At 28.1% G+C, this 20,356-nt stretch overlaps 2 protein-coding genes across 4 annotated transcripts in view; one reads left to right on the forward strand and one right to left on the reverse strand.

The window, feature by feature from the left end:
- The window catches only part of LOC113557509 (14 kDa phosphohistidine phosphatase), a 153,322-nt gene that overhangs the window by 53,409 nt on the left and 79,557 nt on the right, over positions 1–20,356 (reverse strand). The window lies entirely within an intron of this gene.
- The window catches only part of LOC113557508 (arrestin homolog), a 94,928-nt gene continuing 75,393 nt past the window's right edge, over positions 822–20,356 (forward strand). For both annotated transcript variants that reach the window (XM_026963076.1, XM_026963075.1), the window contains exon 1: positions 822–1,258. The gene's annotated coding sequence lies outside the window, so the exon portion shown is untranslated. The remainder of the gene's footprint in view (positions 1,259–20,356) is intronic.

Consider the following 20,356-nt stretch of genomic DNA (forward strand, 5'->3'; position numbering starts at 1 on the left):
ATGATAATATTATGATTGTTATCTTTGCACTCGATTATTCACTTAAATAACTATTATTTGATATTTCAGCCATTTTTAAATTCGCGAAATAAGACAATGTATTCGAAAAAATACAGCAAATTATGTAGGTAAGCCGATAAATAGCAACATGGTGGAAACGATAATCACGATAAACGAACGTCATACACGTATTGATTTTTGTTTTTGATTAAGTTCATAATCGTAATTTGTCCAATAAAATAAATAGCAATAGTGGCTATTATCTCGATAGCAAGACCTTAAAGACGGAAAAAGATATTAAAATAGTTTAGACAATTCTTTTAAATGTTATACAAAAATAATATTAGCTAACAAAATTATGATCTTTGATTCTCATCAAAATTTGATTTTCATGTATCGAAATAATCCAAATAACTACGTTGTTTCCTAATATAAAACAAAAATGTATAAGGTAATTTAAAAAAGTAAAAATAAAAAATTTAACGATGCATTTTTATTCGAAAAAGTTGTTATAGAATTATACAAGAATAATTTAAAAAAATTTCAAATAATGCAAACAATGACTGTGGGCACTTGAATGCATTACCTTGTACACGCATGTTTTATTACATCGAATGATTTTCGTGGAAAATTATAAAAAGTGAAACGCCGAGACCACAAGCCGTGCTCGGAGGCTCACACAGATAGAGCGCCGATCGTTGAAAAATGTGATGATAAAAATAAAAAGGGGGAGCGCGCACGGGCAGGTGAAAACGTTGTGGCGACGGCAGTGGCTTCGGCTTAGGCAAGTGTGCGACGGGCGCGCAACAGTGTTCAAAAGCTCTGCGCGACGACCACAACCCGCAGCGTTGTACGCGCCCGGTCGAGTTGCCCATAATTTTCCCCCGTTGGAAATTTAGTTTACGGATTTTTGTCTTTTTCTCTTCCTTCCAAAAACCCTCAAATCTCCGTCGACATAAAATTGTACATCGCATATTGTGTTTGAACTCGTGTCATTACTCTCTTGTCCGTAATATTGTTTCGTGCGCGCGCTAAAATACCCGTCGACCTACTGCATGCCATTTATCGTTCCACCTAAACAGAATAGATCACCTGCAAGTGCGTGTGGCACATATCACGTGCACGCTATGATGGTCTTGTTTTGAAACGTAAAAAATTAAAAATTAAAAAAAAACTCTTAATTACCTTACAAAAAACAGCGTTTGATCGGAAAAATTACAGAAACTGATTGACTGCTTCGCAGAAAATAGCCAAATCCGTAAGTATATAAAAAAAAACTATTTTGTTTTCAATAGTTAATGACCTATTATTGTGTTATCTTTGATTTTTAAAATCACGCAATATAATAATATGAGCTAAGACCTAGGTTATACGTTTTTGTAGTTTATAGTATGACATTGCAGGTTAGTGTATTTATATTTTTGATTAGATCTTATATATAATTAAATAATGTGATAAAAAATTATGGATTGTAACATAATTCGGTCATGCGCTCATATTATAGTGTTACCGGTGGTTTTAATAAAATTTCTCCGGGACGTAGTTTAGTAATATAATTTATAGTGATTATATGTCTTTATAGCGATGAAATGTCTTCTGAAGTAAGTGCCCATAAAGTTAAAAATAACCATAAATTAAAATTAAAAAATTAATACTGCACCAACCGTTATAAATATGTTTTGTTTAAACATTACACAAAACATATTATTTTTGTAAATAAAGTTTTCGGATGATGGATGGATTATAATAATAATAACAATATAAAATTTAAAAAAATAATATTTACATATATACCTATCAAAAGTCCCATATAATATGTAATATTGTTAAGCAATCAGTAATTTGTTTTGAAAATATTAATTCTAGATGTGATTTTATTTTTAAGCCATAGTGTATCTAAATACCAATAAGGCTTTTAGATTCTGAGTGGAGCGATGAATGTATTGATTTTACAATAATATGTGGGTGTTTTTTTTTCACACAATATTATGTAAAAAAGAAGCTACAGTCTTAAAAATTTAAGTGGTTTCTGGTAGCAGGTTTGAAATATAGTTGGTTTATTTGAGAAGTCGAAATCTAAAATTTCCCGTATTTTTCAAAATAATCGGAGGAAAACAAAAAAAATTGTTTCATAATTTATACTACCATTCTTAAAAATACAGTTGTGGGTTATTATTTTATTGTTCCATACTTTTCAGAGTATATATTGATTTTGAAAAAAATCATTTTGAGAATACGTATCTCAAAATAGCATTTCATGCAAAAAAAAAATGGTTCTAAATTTTTTTCTAGTAAATAATTTCCTGATTTATGCAATTCAATTTTGGTAGTGCAATATTTTAATGCAAAATATTTTTTGATGACAGATTTTTTTCACATTCATACATGGTCACATTAAAATTAATCATCCATTTTTTTTTATCTATTTAAAAACGATATTTAAAATATGTTATTTAAAGCAATAAATACATTTTTTACAAAGGTTAATAAATAAAAAGTTTACATGATTATGTTGTGAAGGAAGAAGTTTACTAAGAGTAATTTTGAATAAATCATCGTATATGTTTATAAAAGTATATAGTATAAATATTATATAATAATTGCATATTTTATATTGTACTTGCATCAAAGTACATACGTTTTCACGCGTAAAATAAAGATTTCTTATTGAACTACTTTTTTATTTTATTGTAATTTAAAAAAGAAATACCGTAGATACAAAATGATGCATATAGTGAAATTTAACTTTTCACTTAACTAGTAAAAATCATGAAAATTTAACAATTATTTTACAATAAAAAATGTATAAAATGTTCAGTTTAGTCCAACAATTAAAAATACATATAAGGTTCCTTATACTTAATTAGTACAGTTATACGGTAACTAACAAATTAAAAAATTATATTGACATAATTTTTTTTTTTTTTATAGACATTTAAAGTTGAATTTGAAGGATATTAGATATTTAAAGGAAAATATTGATTTTTTTTTTTTTTAAATTTAAAAATATTACTTGTAGGCACTTGAAACTATTAAGTTTTCTGCAAAAATTAATTTGAACTACCGTTATTAGTGATAATAAAAAACATTACTTTAATGGAAATATTATACTTAGTAATATAAACTGGCATACAGCTCATAGAATGATTTATCGTTGAATTCGAATTGTACACATATACATTACAGTGACTTACTCAATGACAAAGTACACTCGACACTTACTGTACAACAGTTACTTATTTTTTTCCGTAATTTATTTTTAAATTAAAGTCACTACATTTTCTAAAATAATCCCTTTTAAAAAACTATACCTAATAATTTAATTATGCTAATATAAATTATATTGAACTTGATAAGATTGCCCAAATACTGTCTTTGTTATTTTAATGTATATGCATATATCAATTAAATGAACAGCCGGGTTTGTAGTTTTATAATTATTTGAGGTTTAGTCAAGATATGTTGTATATTTTTGAGAGGATTTATGTAAAAACATGACTTTTTCTTTGCCTTATAAAAGTTTTAAACTAAATCTTAGTACGTCATATACTCGTTTTATGCGTGTTCAATAATGAAGATTTAGAACTACCTACACTTGATATTTTCAGAAATAACTTTTCATAATTAGTTTATAATTTTGTATGTACAGTGTCATTTAAATGTTACGTTTCAATATCAATGTAGGTATATGGACAACTATTTGTTTATTAATGACCATGCAAAGTTAAACTAAATGTGTTTAAAACTATCTTGTGTAATGGTTCTATCAATACGTTATTGTTTATATGTTTTTTTTCGATTCTCAAACTAAATGGAAGTTGTTGATTTTCTCATGACTTGACTTTTATAGAATTCTTTATGAACTTGATAAGCTTGCGTTTTAAAAATGATTTATTTATCTTTTCCTTCAAAAACTAAGCACTTGTCACAAGGTATTATTGCACTAAACAAAATTACACCTTTTGTAAAGTAAAAGTGTTTGATGAAAAATAAAAATAAATTATAAAATGATTGAACAATTGTAAATATTATTTATATATATGAAAAAACACGCATGAATTTTTAATAAATGCAAACGTTAAAAACCGTTTTGACAATAGTCTACAAAATAATCGAATTTATGTACGCTGAATAGCGATAACATCATTTTCAATTATTTAGGTCTTTAAAATATGTCGAGCTTGAAAGTTTACAATAAGGGTTTACTTCATAAATGATAAATATAGATGATTATCCTGTGAAGTTTGTTTCGATTTTACATAGGAAATGACAAGTTTACATTGTAAGCAATTAAGACAAGCACAGACACGCGATAACAATAGCGTTAAATGCAATCGCCTACTCGTTTCGTGTACATAATATATTGCTCGAACGTGTTTTTCCCATTAAACCGTTGAAAAATGAACACTTTATTTTAATATCATTCTGACCAAACAACTGAAGTATAATATCTCAGGAACCACAGTTTATATTAGCTTGCGCATGCGTGAGTTTTAATTTTATATTATCTTTTGGCACGAGTTTGTATTTTTCTATAGATTAATTACATATTTTTTTTTTAACAGAAATGGCCGATTTTCAACGAAAAATTTCTCTCGCAAGAAACTATTTGTATACATAATTATAGGTTAGGGCACTGATTAAATTTCAATTAACGTCCGTTGAAGTGTACCTATGGGAGGTTTGGTCGCGAGCGAGGACGCGCTCGTATTGCGACTTCTGTAACTCTTCTAGTGTGCAGCCAATTTCAAAGTTATTCCTCGCGAAAACTTTACATACACTACTCTCTCCCTCATTACTTATCTACCAATCACTACAAATTTACACATACTTATTTTCGAACGGACTCGGCTCTTATTATAGAGTATGGACACAGAACTGCAAATAATACAATTACAGATGAAAGATACTAAAAGAAAGCGTGCGATAAAATGAATCACTACAGGGATTTTAGTAGAAAACGGTAATACTTCACTGACGGAGGCCGTCAAAGGATTTGTCACGGAAAGTTTAGTCGAAATTCTAACATACACAACTAATATGTAAATTTTTATACATCAGTGCGTTCATTCTAAGCGTTAACTCGTTACCCAAGTATTTCCAATGTGAGAGAGGCACACTCGACTATACACGAGCATTCGAAATCGTAATGGAAATAAAAATGTGTATGGAAATATTATACAGTTTATAATAATATAATGGACGGTATTCGTTCACTAAATTTCGGGTGTGGCAAAAGATAGTCCCTATACAGCGTGTAATATCGGTACAGGGTTGACGGCCGTAGATAGACACGAGTTCAATGCGCCCGACAGATAATATAAAAACTGTTTTCGTCATAACGATAATATAAAATATACATAGTATCGTGTAAATTTTGAGTATAGGATTTGGCGTTTTTCGGAATCGTAATGATCATCAGGAACTTTGTACTATTCATTTACCGAATCGTTTATTAATTTGATTGTCATGTCGTTCAACAATTACGAGTATGTGTCATAATTATATTGATAACTTACCAACTAAAAAATAAGCATATTTTTATGCAACGTATAAATGAAATTATATATAATAAAATATAAAAGTTGATAATATTCGCAAAATTCAGAAAATCCGATAACACCCGGGAATTGAACAATATTTAAAAAAAATACTTTTTTTAGGTTACAAAAGTTTAATGTTAATAATATAGTATGTGCTTTAAACATTATAATAACTTTAACAAACATATATTTTTATTTCACAATGATTTATTATATTTATAAAGCAAAATGATTTGAATATAAATTGCCAAAAAGCTATTTCAAACGCCTACGATGTTCGTCACACGTGTTGTCGGCACCTAGAAGAAGGATCTTCTCGAAATCTCGCGGTTGGTTAGTTCAATCAAAATAGTTAGGTCGATCGAAGCAAGCGCGTCGCGTTGTCCGACAAACTTTTGTCATTATTCACCGACAAGTCGGTATCGTCAGGAAGGCACGTGTAGTCCAATTGAAAAATCCTGATGCTATCCGAAATCATGATTTGTATCTGTCACTAGTGCCTATACTGATTTGTAATTATATTGTAGTGAATAATAATCGAACAAAGAAAGGGCGGTTGTAAACATCGACGGAAGACTCCTGTTCGAAGATATCATGTACTGGTAAGATGATTACTTTTGATTTAACTTGAACTAATTGCATTGTTAAGACTGAATACAGCGATATTCATATAATTAGATCAGAGGTAGTGCGGTTGTGTTAATTTATCATTAACATTAACATTACGTCGATATACATAGGAAAACTTGACAGTTCAATTATACATACTGAATACTGATATGATTCTCTGAATAACAAACAAATACAACTACTGCTACCACTACTACTACTACTACTACTACTAATAATAATAATAATAATTAATAATACAAATGATTAATGAAGAAATAGATTGAACGTTTTTCATCATCAAATGCTTCGATTTAAAGGACCTTTTATATGCAAATGTCCATTTAATGTCTTTGTTGGAAAATGAATACGCCCTCGGTAATCCCAAAGGATATTACAGAAACGCTTACTGCAATAAAATAATATTAGCTCTTATTGTAACATATTTTCTGAAAGTTATTTTAACAAATACATTTGATATACCTACGCACTTTTTTTTAATCAATCACAACAAGACTTCTATAAAGAACGAATAGTGGTGACGTTTTTTAAACTCATATTTTAAAATCGATAGAAAATACTCAGATTTTTCAAACATGAACACCCAAACATATTTATAAACTCTACGAATGTTCGTTACGCAGAGTTTCACAATTTTTCTTTTTCTTTTTTTTTGCTATAGTCTAATAACAATTAGCTAGACTATTATTAATATTACATATTTATAAATGCTCGTAATAATACGGATCTTATTTATTTATTTTTTTTTTTTGAAGAAATCATACTTATAACAGTATTTAATTCAAACGAAAATTCAAAAATTATATTTTATATTACATATTATTACAAAAGGGTCGTCAGTGGGCAACTTTTTCTATCAAGCATATCTGTTAAACTTTTATATATTTCTATTTTAATTAATTGTACAATACCTATATAATATAAGGTTGCTTAATTTAAAATATAGATTAAAAAAATGAATATAAGTATATTAAGTACTATTCTGTCTATAGGTACTATTACGCGATAATCAACGGACAATTTTTCAATTATAATGTACACAGTAGCTATAAATACCAATCTAAATGTTTATTTTATTTTAGAATAATAATTGATTACAATTGAACCCTAAACATCTGGTTAATTCTATATTTTAAGCTTTAAATATATATATTTTTAAAACCTACAAAAAAGATGTTATTTCAATGGAACTTCTATTTATCTTGTTAGTGCATTATAATGAAAGAAAAATATTTTGGTCAAGGGTCCAGCACGCCAATGTTTAGAAGTATGATAATTTTTCTTTTTCGAGAAGAATAAATTAATACATTTTCATAAAAAAAATAATAACACAATTTGTTTTGGTTAGGTTGTTTTATTTAAGTGAAAATATCATTAATTATAACTATATTGTACATTTCGGACACCCGAGAGTATAAAAATGTAGGTATACATCATAGTTATGGAATACCAAAATGTAATTAATTGAAAATGAATGTTGTATAGTTATGAGTATTGCTGTATACATTTTGATCGATGCCCCCAAATAAGAATCGTTGATTTCAAGTTGTGATTAGTAAGAAAACATGCGTTGAATAGTTAGTTTAGGGGTGTATGCTATAAAATATCTGTAATATTTACAATGCTTATTATTCATCAGAATTACATTACAATTACATTTTTACAAAAATAAAACTTATATTTTTTTAACTTATAATTTATTATTATTTAAGGATATTAGATAGGTACACATATTTATGTTATTATTAAATATTACTGAAAACATTTTTATTATAATTATTTATTTGTGCAGGCTTGGCTATTGTGGTATCTCGAGTCAAATTTGTTGCTGATATGAATAGGTGCACGCATCAAGGTTTTCCATTATCATGATTTATATTAAAGTAAAAATGAAAATTCCCAAAATCGACTGCAGTACAATAATTTATACCTAGGATTTACCGGTATTCGTACTTTTACTATGACATACACAGACAAAGAAACAGACACACACACACACACACACACACACACATATATATATATTTACATTTTATATTATGCTTAACCTGCATCTAGTTAATAAAGGTTTTAATGTTTATATTTCGTAAAGATCTTAAACAAAATTATCTATTAAATTATATTTAACATTTTGAACCATATTTAAGTGCACATGAATACACTTATCATGACGTAATACTGTAATATCGTTATTAAATGAAACCAAAATATACAAACTTCATTCACAAATTAAAAATAGTATATGTTTTTATTTAATTAAATTTTATCAAAATTCAAAATTTTATTTTAAAACGGTACGGTGTAACTGTAATCTAATATTTGTTTCATCCAAATTACTGTTTGGCGATGATATAAATAAATATTACAATAGAAGTATTTAATAACTTATTTTAAAACGGCAAATGTCTAAGTTATAATAATAACAATATAGTTTAGCCAGTTTTAATTTGGTTGTGAAAACAGACATATTATTTTTAGTTGAATAAAACTATTTTTATTTATTAAAGATGTTATTTTGAATTCATACTGCTAATAAAAATATTGCTATATACATTAATAATTATTAATGAAAGATACTAGTATGTTAATTCAACGTTTTATGGATTAGATAACAAAATTTGTTTTATTTTTTAGCAAATATGGGCCGTGATCGTGTCAATATAACCGAATAATCTTACTGTTATAATGTTTAGTAGATGAAAAATAAAATAAAAGCATCCGTGAAAAAATTAACTTATGTATGTGTCAAAAATTAAAGCTAAGATGTCTTAGACAATGTTCAACAAAATAACTGAGATGGGTTAGGCAGCTGTAGTAATTACTCAACGCCAGTGCAATTGCAAATATGGCTGAATCATTTATCTTTAAGCCGACTTAATCTGTCCCTGTTAAAGCATACAAATACGGCATGAAGCCTATCTAGAAACGATAATGTCAACTCTTGTCATGCGAACAAACTTCCAAATGAAATGTAATTTACTTTAATCCAAAATTGTATTGTTAAGACATTTTGTTGAGTCGACCGGTTCGAGTAAAACGTAGTATAGTATATATTGTATAAAAGATTCGTATTTGTGGATGTCTTAGTAACAGTTTGGAGTTTTTAACGGGGAAAAAAATCAATAAATTGACGCCGGAAACGACGAAACGAGTATAGTAAGAAATACATTGTAAACATACGTATAATAACACCATTACGATCCGCATATTCAAACACTGAATATCTGTGACTATCTGTAAGGCTTTTATATACTAGGAACCTGATTTTTGAGTACACGCTCGTTCGGATTATTTCAGAAAATGTCCATTTCCTTGTTTCGCAACTATTTAGGGAAACATCTGTACAAAGGTGGGTATACAGTTCGTCACGTCTTATTGGACTCTATCTCAGCGGTGGCGGCAGGCGTGGTTTTAATAATATATAAGATTGTAAAGCTCTATCCCTCTTCTACCACCCACCTAACTTAACCATATACGAGCCAGCGTAGTGTGGCGACGGCGATACGAGCGTGTCACAATGTTATCCAGAACTGTAACATCTGGACCGGCGTGGTGGAGGGTGAAAGGATTTGCCTCAGTTTATGATTTAGCTTCCTTTTAAACCGTAAATATTCTTCGTATACACGTACTTTTCTATTCGTCAAAATGAGTGTGCAACTCATGTGTATTTTAGAAAATATTTTAATAACATCAATATAGTTTACTATATTATAGTGGGTCGAAGACCGGATGCACTATATTTGCGTTGTGGCCATTTTATAAAACATTACCTTAATCGAAATATAAATATGTATGTATGAATGCACACAATATACTATTTATTATTGTATTAATAAATAAAAAAAATATTTATTTATTATTTAAATATATGTTAGTTAATTTAAATAAAAATAATAGTAGATAGGTAATACCAGTAATGGACTATAAACAGCCGTCATCTAAACGTGTATTACTAACATTTATATCGTTATATCTTTTATTATGTAAGACTAACTGTATTATCCGGATTAGACTATATTTTTACCGAACAACCAAGTTTCTTACAGATTTCAAACTACTTTTTTTATTCCATAAGTAGTTTAGTTCTCAAAAACCTTTTCTTAGCTATTTGTATGCCAAATTCTAGACCGATCCGTCCACTGGTTTTAGCTGTACGTTGATAGATTAGTTAATCACATTTTCCTTTTATATAATATATATAATATTTATATAAAATTTAATTTTATATAACTTAAATGAATGATATTTTAAGCAACTACTAGTTAGAAAATGTTCAAAAAACTAAATTCGTTCCCGTAACATAGGGAAAATAAATAAATTAGTTAAAATGTTATTAATTATAACAATTTTATAGTATGTGGACTTTTTGTGTTTAACATATTTTTAAAATTGAAAGCTACGACTCGTTTTTTTGTCCATGCGAAAATATGATGCATTCAGTTACGGTACGTCTTCGTGGGCGCGCTACTTGCTAGTGTAATACTTGGTGGTTTTCGTCAGCAAATTCGACACTCCACGCATAAATTATTCTGATTAGGAGATAATACATTTATTATTTTAGTTTTCCCCAGCTATTGACTTCCAGATAAATAAATGAAGACCAAACACTGTTTTTAGTCAAGAGTATAAACGTAGATGCTTGGTAATTAGTCACTATAATTTTAGGCTTTATAACAAGTAGACACGGTGATTGGGTCACTATTTTAAAGAACTAAAAATCATACAAAGTCAGGAAACGAACTTAATTAGAAATAACAATGTTGTTAATGAAATCAAAAAAATACAAATGGTAAAAAAACCAGATTTGGATTTGTAAAATCTCTATTGTATTATTTAAAATCAAAATTAATAATTATTTGACTTATTTTATTTATTGAGTTTTATATTGCATACAATTATAATTATAAAGATACTAAAATTAATAAATGTTATATCATATTCGTATATTACTGTGTTATACATTTGTGGCCCAATTACCGACCGTTCATATATGTGTATATTATATACAGTAGCTTTATGTAGGATCTAAATAGATAGCTTTGTTGTGAAGGAGGGGGGTTGGTTGACGAGATTTCCCCAGGCTACAGTTATATATATATAAAGTGAATATCTATAAATAATATTTAGTCCATAAGATATTATAATGTAATATATGATAAAAGCACAAAACAAACATATTTTGCTTTGACCTAAGTAGAATTACTACTAAATTCACTACACCACTGCAGGTGGTATCATCTCTGTAAGGCGTCAGTATTACTTATATTTATATATATATATGCGACTGTATTAGACTTACAAAGCTCTGCGGTATATTATACGCGGCGTGTGCACAGCTATTATACAGAAATGCCTTCTCCTCAGGGATACAACAGTGCATTGCACGTGCGGTTACGTGTGCCGGGTCGATAAATCCTAAAACAACGTATAATAGTATATGTATACACACACACACACACACACACACACACACACACACACACACACACACACACACACACACACACACACACACACACACACACACACACACACATATTATAGTACTGATGACGGACAAACTTCGGTCCCTTCGAGCTGGACAGTAATTATTTTTGGACTACTATGGGTAGCTTTCGGCCACGAGTCGCGGAGTGGGAAGGAGGTGGAACGGTGAGCGTTAGTTTTCACGCGACCAAATCAATCAACCCGTGAACATAGGGGACCGTATATACTCGTATACACTTGTAATGCGTATACGAGTATACAGGGCGCATTGCCGTGCTGGTTTACCGATTTCCTGTGCATCTCGTACACGATAAAACGAACGTTAAACACAACGTCTCACATTGTATATGATAGTGTAGAGAAAGATCGAACGAGCGAACGAAGACGTTTTGGAACGGACACGTACGGTCGTATATTACGCGAGCGTCACCCTCGACTATATACGAACGTTCACGAAATCGTACCGAAATTTTGTTTATTGTCTTCCATTACCCACAAGATGTTTAAAAATAGTATTCCCGGTAAGTAATGAATTTTCAAAACAGAACTGCACAGAGTTGATGAAAATAAAAACTGCTGCGTAGGAGCGATACAATTACAGTTCGAAGCACCATCAAACACATGCTATATATTGAACCACCTCGAGGTTACTTAACACGTTAAAATATGTACCTAATGTTATTTTAATTTTCTACGTTACAGCCGTACAAAGATTCGGAAAAGGCAGCATCAAAGACATTAGCGATGGTAAAATTTTAAATAATTATAAAACGACGTGCAATGTTGACATTGATACTACTGCTAATATATATTGTATATACTATATAGTACCACCCGCCGTGGTTGTTTTGATAATATTTTTTGTCAAACATATGAAAAATCACGTTTAAAAATTAACCTATTTTTAGTGTACCTAAATTAATTTCTTTAAGAACTAAGTATTTATAGTTATCCGACTAATTAAACTTACGTATAGAACATAAACATTGCAAAGTTAAATTATTATAAGTAATTGAAATCAATATTTGAAGATAATATTCAAATTTTAAACAACATTACGGTATAATTTAAAATGCATAACTCTATTAATATTAAATGAAAATTATAATTTAAATTGTTTAGGAAAATCAGCTACCTCAAATATATATATAATAGGCAATACAAAAAAAATGAAAATGAAATAAATGTAACCATCATACAGGTATAATTTGCAAAAAACATATTCACATAAAAAAATCTGACAGAGACCGAACGTTAAGCACTCACTCGTCTTGCATCGCTCACCAATGATAAATCATCGCATTAAAAAACGATTATGATCAGAGCTTGGTTAAAACCGGGGCTTTGGCTGACATTTCATCAAAATCAAGTTTGTTGACGTGTTTCTCCAAAACTATTCGACGGCTGTCGGTAGTTTTCCTTGGAGTATTTGAAGAAAATCGAAAAACTACATACTTAAAATAATATAACGTCTACACACCCTTTTCTGTTCTCCAAAAGGTAACATATGACATATTACAAACACAGGTATAACCATCCGAAATAGAATTTTTGTATGAAATTATAATATATATTGTTATGTGCAAAAACATTGCTTATAAAATAAAATTGAAATAATAAAAACTCTGTTGAAATATGTACCTTTATATCTCCTTTTTGGTGTACAAGCACATTTTTGCAAAAGGTTACGAATAAAAGATGTATCGGTATCGATATAATAAGCCGAAATAAATATGCTAATTGTATCTATCAATCTCATGTAGAAATTTGCTTAAGAATATTTACAAAAAATAATATCACTTGCGTTTCAAAACGAGGCAACTATGTTTATCAATATTTTCTAACCAAAATTATCATTTATTATTCCAGTAAAATATCACCAATACCATCATTAAAAAGAATAAAAAAATAGGTTTAGCTCTTCATTCAGACATTAACACTTAGACGCATAATGAATATTGCCATTAGAGTGAACAATTACAGAAAATTTTAACCTTGATGACGTCGCCGACAAGTTTCTTTAATAGAAGACAAGGAAATATGTATGAATATAACTGTATAATCAATTTTGAACAAAACTTTATACATTTTGTTTTATGTCAATAATTCCATTGACTTAATTGTAATTTAGTTTAATAAAAATATTAAGTAAGGTTCATTATTTTATTGGATAAATATGTGTCAACTGCTTTAATTATGTTCAAATGTATAGACGGTTATTATCCTACTATGTATAACATATAGAGTGATTCACTAAGCATGGATCAACCCAATTTCTTCATTTAATAATATATTGAAAGCCTGATTTTTAATATACTTAAATATCTTATTTTCAATTTAGTGTAATTTTTGTACTACTTCTCAAGAAGTGTCCCATAAAGATACAAAATGTTGTTTTTAAAATAAAAATCTCCTTTTTTATTGTTAATTACTAAGCAGATAATATTTTTTTCAGTTATTATTTTATTAAATTATTAATACCACCTAGAAACAAAGTACGTTAAAACTAATTTTACAAAAATATAAAATATAATATCAGATTGACACAATGTTAAATAATTCAAAAACTGATATTCGTATTTTGATCTTAATACGTAAAAATTTTCAGCAAATTATCTGCTAAATAACTTATATGCAACACTAGAAATTAGAGGATTTTCATTTGAAAAACAGAAGTTTGTATCACCACATGACAATTCTTCTTAAGTAATATACATGAAATTTCAAGACTTTGAAGCTATAGTCCTTAAGTGTACATACAAATTTCGAAAATCAGAATTTGACGAATCACCCACCCTGTAATAAAAACATACCTAAACTAGTAAAAAAAAAATGTTAATTGTTTGTGTTGAAAATATAATTAATGTTGAAGGCAGTGCTTTAAATTATTATCACTATGCGTATAATACGAAATTCAGCAGTAGTTTATACCTATCGACAGCGTATTGAAAATATTATTAATTCGAACGCGTCTACAACAGCGCTCCCGCGGTCACCGGTCGTCGATCATGCCACGGCCCAACAGAATTTTAATCGTCCGAGAACACGCGGGACGCGCCGACAGGCTTATACCGGTCGCGCAGATTACCTACTTACCGGGTGATGTACTGCAGATTTCGTCGGCCGTGATGATTTTTTTCAAACAATAATTTCCGACAAACGGAATTCATAAGCCATTTTAATTTTAATACCACATATATATACCCATTACGATTTAATTATATTTAGTAGAAATCGCGTTCATAATCACATAATCGAAATGCCGTCCAACGAAATACCGTGTATACCTCAAATATAATACAATATTTTTACGTTTGTAATAGTTTTATTTTTTCATACTATTATTATATAATCGTTTACAAGGTACACGAACACTCTACTAATTCGTATACAAAAATATCTTACCGATCTAAAACACAAGCACAACGTATACAATGTTTTCCTCGCAATCATTTTTCGCTTGAAAACATTTTTGTTATTAATGGCATGAACGTCGAGTAAAATTACATACATTCTCCTGTATATACATAATAATTTAAAACATTTTATGCTCGTTAACATAATAATGGTCGAAAATCGTTACCATCTGGCGTAACTTTTTTCTCTTGACTTTATGATTTTTCAAAATGCAAATTGATAAAATTTAAAACACGAATAAAATACTCATGAAATCCGTAAATAATATATTTTTTATAATATTTATAACGGTATTATTTTGAAAATAAATCGTTTTTTATTTATTGGTGGAGGGTTAAGCTCCAGTGGAATATTTTTTCCTACTTTCGGAATCCGTTAATTTTCTATGGAACTTTAAAAGATTAATAATATTTTCAAATGATTTAGTGCACTTTAGATTAAAAAAAACCTAGTATTATGTATATGCATGTTATATGTATAGTGTGTCCATTGGAAATGTTAAAAACCTCGAATTAATCTAATTTTCGTGTATTTGCAATGAAATACCACGATAAAAATAATCCATATGTTTTCAAAAGTAAATACGGATAAATTATATTATTATTTATATAATTAACTTGCATATAATAGTTAGGAATAAATCAACATCTCGACAAAATACATATTTAACAGTGAAATAAGCAAGCTGCAGTAATACTTTTAAATTATAATTAACTTCGTTATTTCGTCATTAAAATTGTATTCAGTATTTCATGAATAAAATTCAAAATTATAGATGTATTTGACATTCATTTAAAATATATCAATTTAATGCTAAAATAAAATCTATTTACAAAAAATTCAAATATTTTAATAAAAGTTAATACTTGTATTACAAAATATTTATAATCCGGTTTTAATTTCAGAGATTTTTATTATTATTATTAAAACTGACAAATGGTTGTTTTGAAGTATGTACAAATAAAAATTAATTCATTAACACTTCTTTATAATTTTACTCTCCTCGATAAATATAAAGCGTATGGAATGTCCATGAATGAATTAGCATATATAATAATATATAAGCTATAGCAACATAATAATTATGTATGCAAGAAATATCTATGACATAATAATAATTTTAAAAAATGATTTTACTGATGTATCTAGTAGATTGATATAGCGAGAAAATCACCAATGATACTATCATATTATGGCATGCTATAAAAGTAGGTACTGTTATTGATGACATCGTATTTTTAAATTTCAACAGATAACTATAGCCTATAGGTATTTATAAATTATAATTTGTCGCGAGCAACGCTATAGTTCTTATATGAACCAAACAACCGTTTATTCTCTAAAGTAGTTATTATTTATTTTATTTCAAATATCAATAATTTCGTTTTTTTCTTTCGATTGTTGGTTTTACGTGAAACGTATATAGTACTACGCGTGAGTCCAGCGAAATCCTATACCATCATGTGGCTGGGACAATGTATTCATACAAATTTTAGTGTCGACGGATATAATAGTTGAAAAACAAAGGTGAATGAGGCGGTAGTATAATTCATCATCTCGTATCAATATACAAACACGGTGTAAAGTCGGGCAATTACGAAACACTTTGCACTATATGCAATACATTATTTTTTAGCACAACCATCTAATGTGTACACACGCGACTATTACTCCATATAATGGTAATAATATTATATGCGCATTAGATTATAATATCGTAATATAATATTATCATAACGAGAGCGGTATACCGATCATGAACAATCAACATAAATATAATATATACATATGACCATCGATCGTCGCAGTATTCATATAATACCACGTCAACAGAAGACCGAATACTTAAAGTATGAATTTTAAGTAAATTTCTGTACACATTTTATAAACTAGGAAGTTTATAAGAAGTGGTATCTGGGTTCCCCGTTAACCAACTAGAAAAAACTTAATTTTGTAATGAAAAATTGGTTAAATTTTTTTTTTCGGCTGGTATACAAATAATAACCAACATATAATGAAATAATTTTAAAATTTCAATTTAGAATTGCGGTGCCAAGTCAACTGCAAATATCAGTTCATCATCTATGCGCTGGACGTAGAACAAAAAACAAAAAAAAAAAAAAAACAAACAAACAAAAAAGAAACAAATTCTATATATTATTGTCAGAGTTTCTAAGGATGCAAATATTACGTATTTATTGCGACCTATCCGTCAAAAAAGATTTCTTTTTTTATTCTTTTCAAGACTCTTGTTTATGGTCTTACCGTCTGTACACTGCTACAGTTATAGAATACCAACGGTAAAACTTTATTATTATTAGTGCAAATATATATTTTACTTATTTTACGAAACCACTGAAGTTTATTGAAACCCAGCTCCGTCGAGTTTTTGAAAACTTAACGAAACCCCTCAAGAATGAAAGTTATTAGGAGAAATGACAATAACAATTAAATACACACAATTGACGGGCGAAAAGTTTCCACGTCAATATATTAAAAACATTCACACACACACGTGCGCACACACGTATAACAATAATTAAAACAAATATATGGCTATACTGTTGTCTGTAAAAAAAAAAAAACAATTACACGAAATCCGGAGATCATTGAGCAACCACTGCAAGTAGTACAGAATAGAGGGTTATTTAACTAGCATGCTTAACCTTTTTTTCTTATAATTATTTTTTATTAAAATCAAAATTTAATTAAATAGTTTTTGAGTTGTTGAACTCAGTTAATATTTAACCATCAGCATTAATAATTTTTAAAAATAATCCAAGTATAATAAATAATAGATTTAATTTTACGTATATTTTATATTTTTGTAAAACCATTTTTAAGGACTTTTATTCATTGTTTAAACATTTTAAGAACTGAAAAAACTATTCGTTATGATTTTTAATAAGTTACATTAAAAATTAAAATAAATAAATAATTCACTAAAAATAATTTATAATAAAAAAGAGATTTTCATTCGAAAAAAAAGCTTATATCGCAATAAGATACTCCATATAAGTAGTACAAAAAAATCTCAAGAACTCGAAAATATTGTCTTTAAGTATACTTAAACATTCTATAAATCAAAATATAAATTAATTCATTCTTAAATTTAAAAAAAAAATGAGGGTGAGCATCAGTAAATCGATCTGTATACAATATTATATAGAGGTAATATGAATAAAAATAATTGACCTGGCTATAAATTATTATTATGTATTACGCCCAGTAAACGATTTCTTGGAAAAATGTCGGCGTCGATACTTGATATAGGTACCTAACACACCTGTAGTTCCGGTAAATATATAAAGGTAGAAACAATAGAAAAAATAATAATTATGTACAATACGGGCTTGTGATAAAAATACAAAAATCTATAAAGGCACACGTAATACAAGTACACATGCCCTATATTATTTGTTTATATTGTATTCATTCGGGTTAAAGGCTAAGACGACTGACGAGTAACTTGCACTACAAAATAGAACCTTCAATTATAGCATCATTCAAAATATTATTTTCTTCAAATGGTCATGATTTTGGAATACAACAATGATGATTAAATTAAATAATCATAATCGAAAAAACGATGTAATATGTAAATACCTGATAATAAAAAAACATTCAATCAAATTTAAAAAAAGTATCCTCATGCCTTTTTATAAGATATATTTAGGTTTGCAACTGACAATATCTGTATGCTCGTAAAGTCGTAAATATCTATTGGACTGAACGAAAACACATTGAAAATCATGCTAGGCAAGGAGTAGACCAAAACAACAAATTTTGTAGGTACTTTCAATTCATAAATCCAATAGAAAAAAAACCGTAGGTACAAAGAAAGAATGTTCTTATACAAAATTTATCTGTTAATATAAGATTAACAAATCCCCCCTAGTATTCGTAATAAATAATATGAGATACATATACCAGTTAAAAACCATAAACACGACGAACATAATTTATACGAATAAAAGTTATTTAATACTAACATATATTATCAGCTACAATATATAGTAACATTATATAAAAAAAACTAATAACAGTTTTTTAGTAACATAATCAATAGCGATATAAGGTTATATACTTAGTAATATATTTATAGTTGGTTTTTTTAATTCATTTATCTTACAATTTTAAATTTAATTTAATCTATAAATACACAGGAAAAGAATAAATGATTATAAATATTATAAGACATGAGTTGATATTTACTTTCTGAAGTAATAAAATAACCTTATCTAACTCTTGAAACAATCAAAATAATCTACGCTTATAAATTATGTTCAAACGTAAAATAATCAATTAACATATTTTAAGTAATAAGTACTACATAGATATGTTACTGAGAATATCCGCAATTGGCGAATGTTGACATATTGATTCAATTTGTACTGCTAGTAAACATTCACTAGTGAATGTCAACACTTATACAACGATATTATTGAATATATTGATATAATGCTGATATTATTTAATCTAATTTAGGGATAACAGAAGAGTAAGTAACCTAATTAGAATTGCAATATATGTACAAAAATATGGCATATACAATTGTTATGCTGAATTTGAATTGATGCATTCAATGTCAAATCAAATAAAAAACACCTATAAAAGGCAATATTGTGAAACCTTTAATAAGTTCAGAGTTAAATTTCCGATGTCGAATAGATCTTATTGAGATACAAACATGTTAATATGCTTATGTTGGAGAAATTGTCTGTATAAGTTCCAGATATTCATCGTAATAAAATGGATCCCCAAAATATTACAGCTGTAATTTAAATATAATGGATAATGATAATTAGGTATCAAAAATTAAGTTATTAATCGATTATACACTGGAAACCAATTTTCTGTGTGTAAAAAAATTTTTATATTAATCACTGATGTACAAAGGGATCGACAAACTTCCTTAAGAAGCTTGTCAGCTTATCAAGCTTATCAGCTTCTGTAGTAAATTCATCAATTATTAGTGGGCAAGGGTATACGCAATGTAAAACAAAGTGTGGTTGCAGAAATGTGAGCATTTTATGTAATACACAATGTCTGTCATATTGTAATAAATAGAATAATTTTCCCCGGTTTTTTAAAAATAATAATGTTTTGTACAATCATAATTTGTTGATTTAATTAAACATATGTTGTTTCTATTTTATATTATAATATATTCAAATGTAGTACTATAGTAAAATAATATCTGTGAATATATACTTATATCGACATTATCCAAAATCATGTTGTATATGTTGACATTGACCGAAATAGTATAAGAAAAT

Source organism: Rhopalosiphum maidis, chromosome 4 (assembly GCF_003676215.2).
Source record: "Rhopalosiphum maidis isolate BTI-1 chromosome 4, ASM367621v3, whole genome shotgun sequence".
NCBI classification, from domain to species: Eukaryota; Metazoa; Arthropoda; class Insecta; order Hemiptera; family Aphididae; genus Rhopalosiphum; species Rhopalosiphum maidis.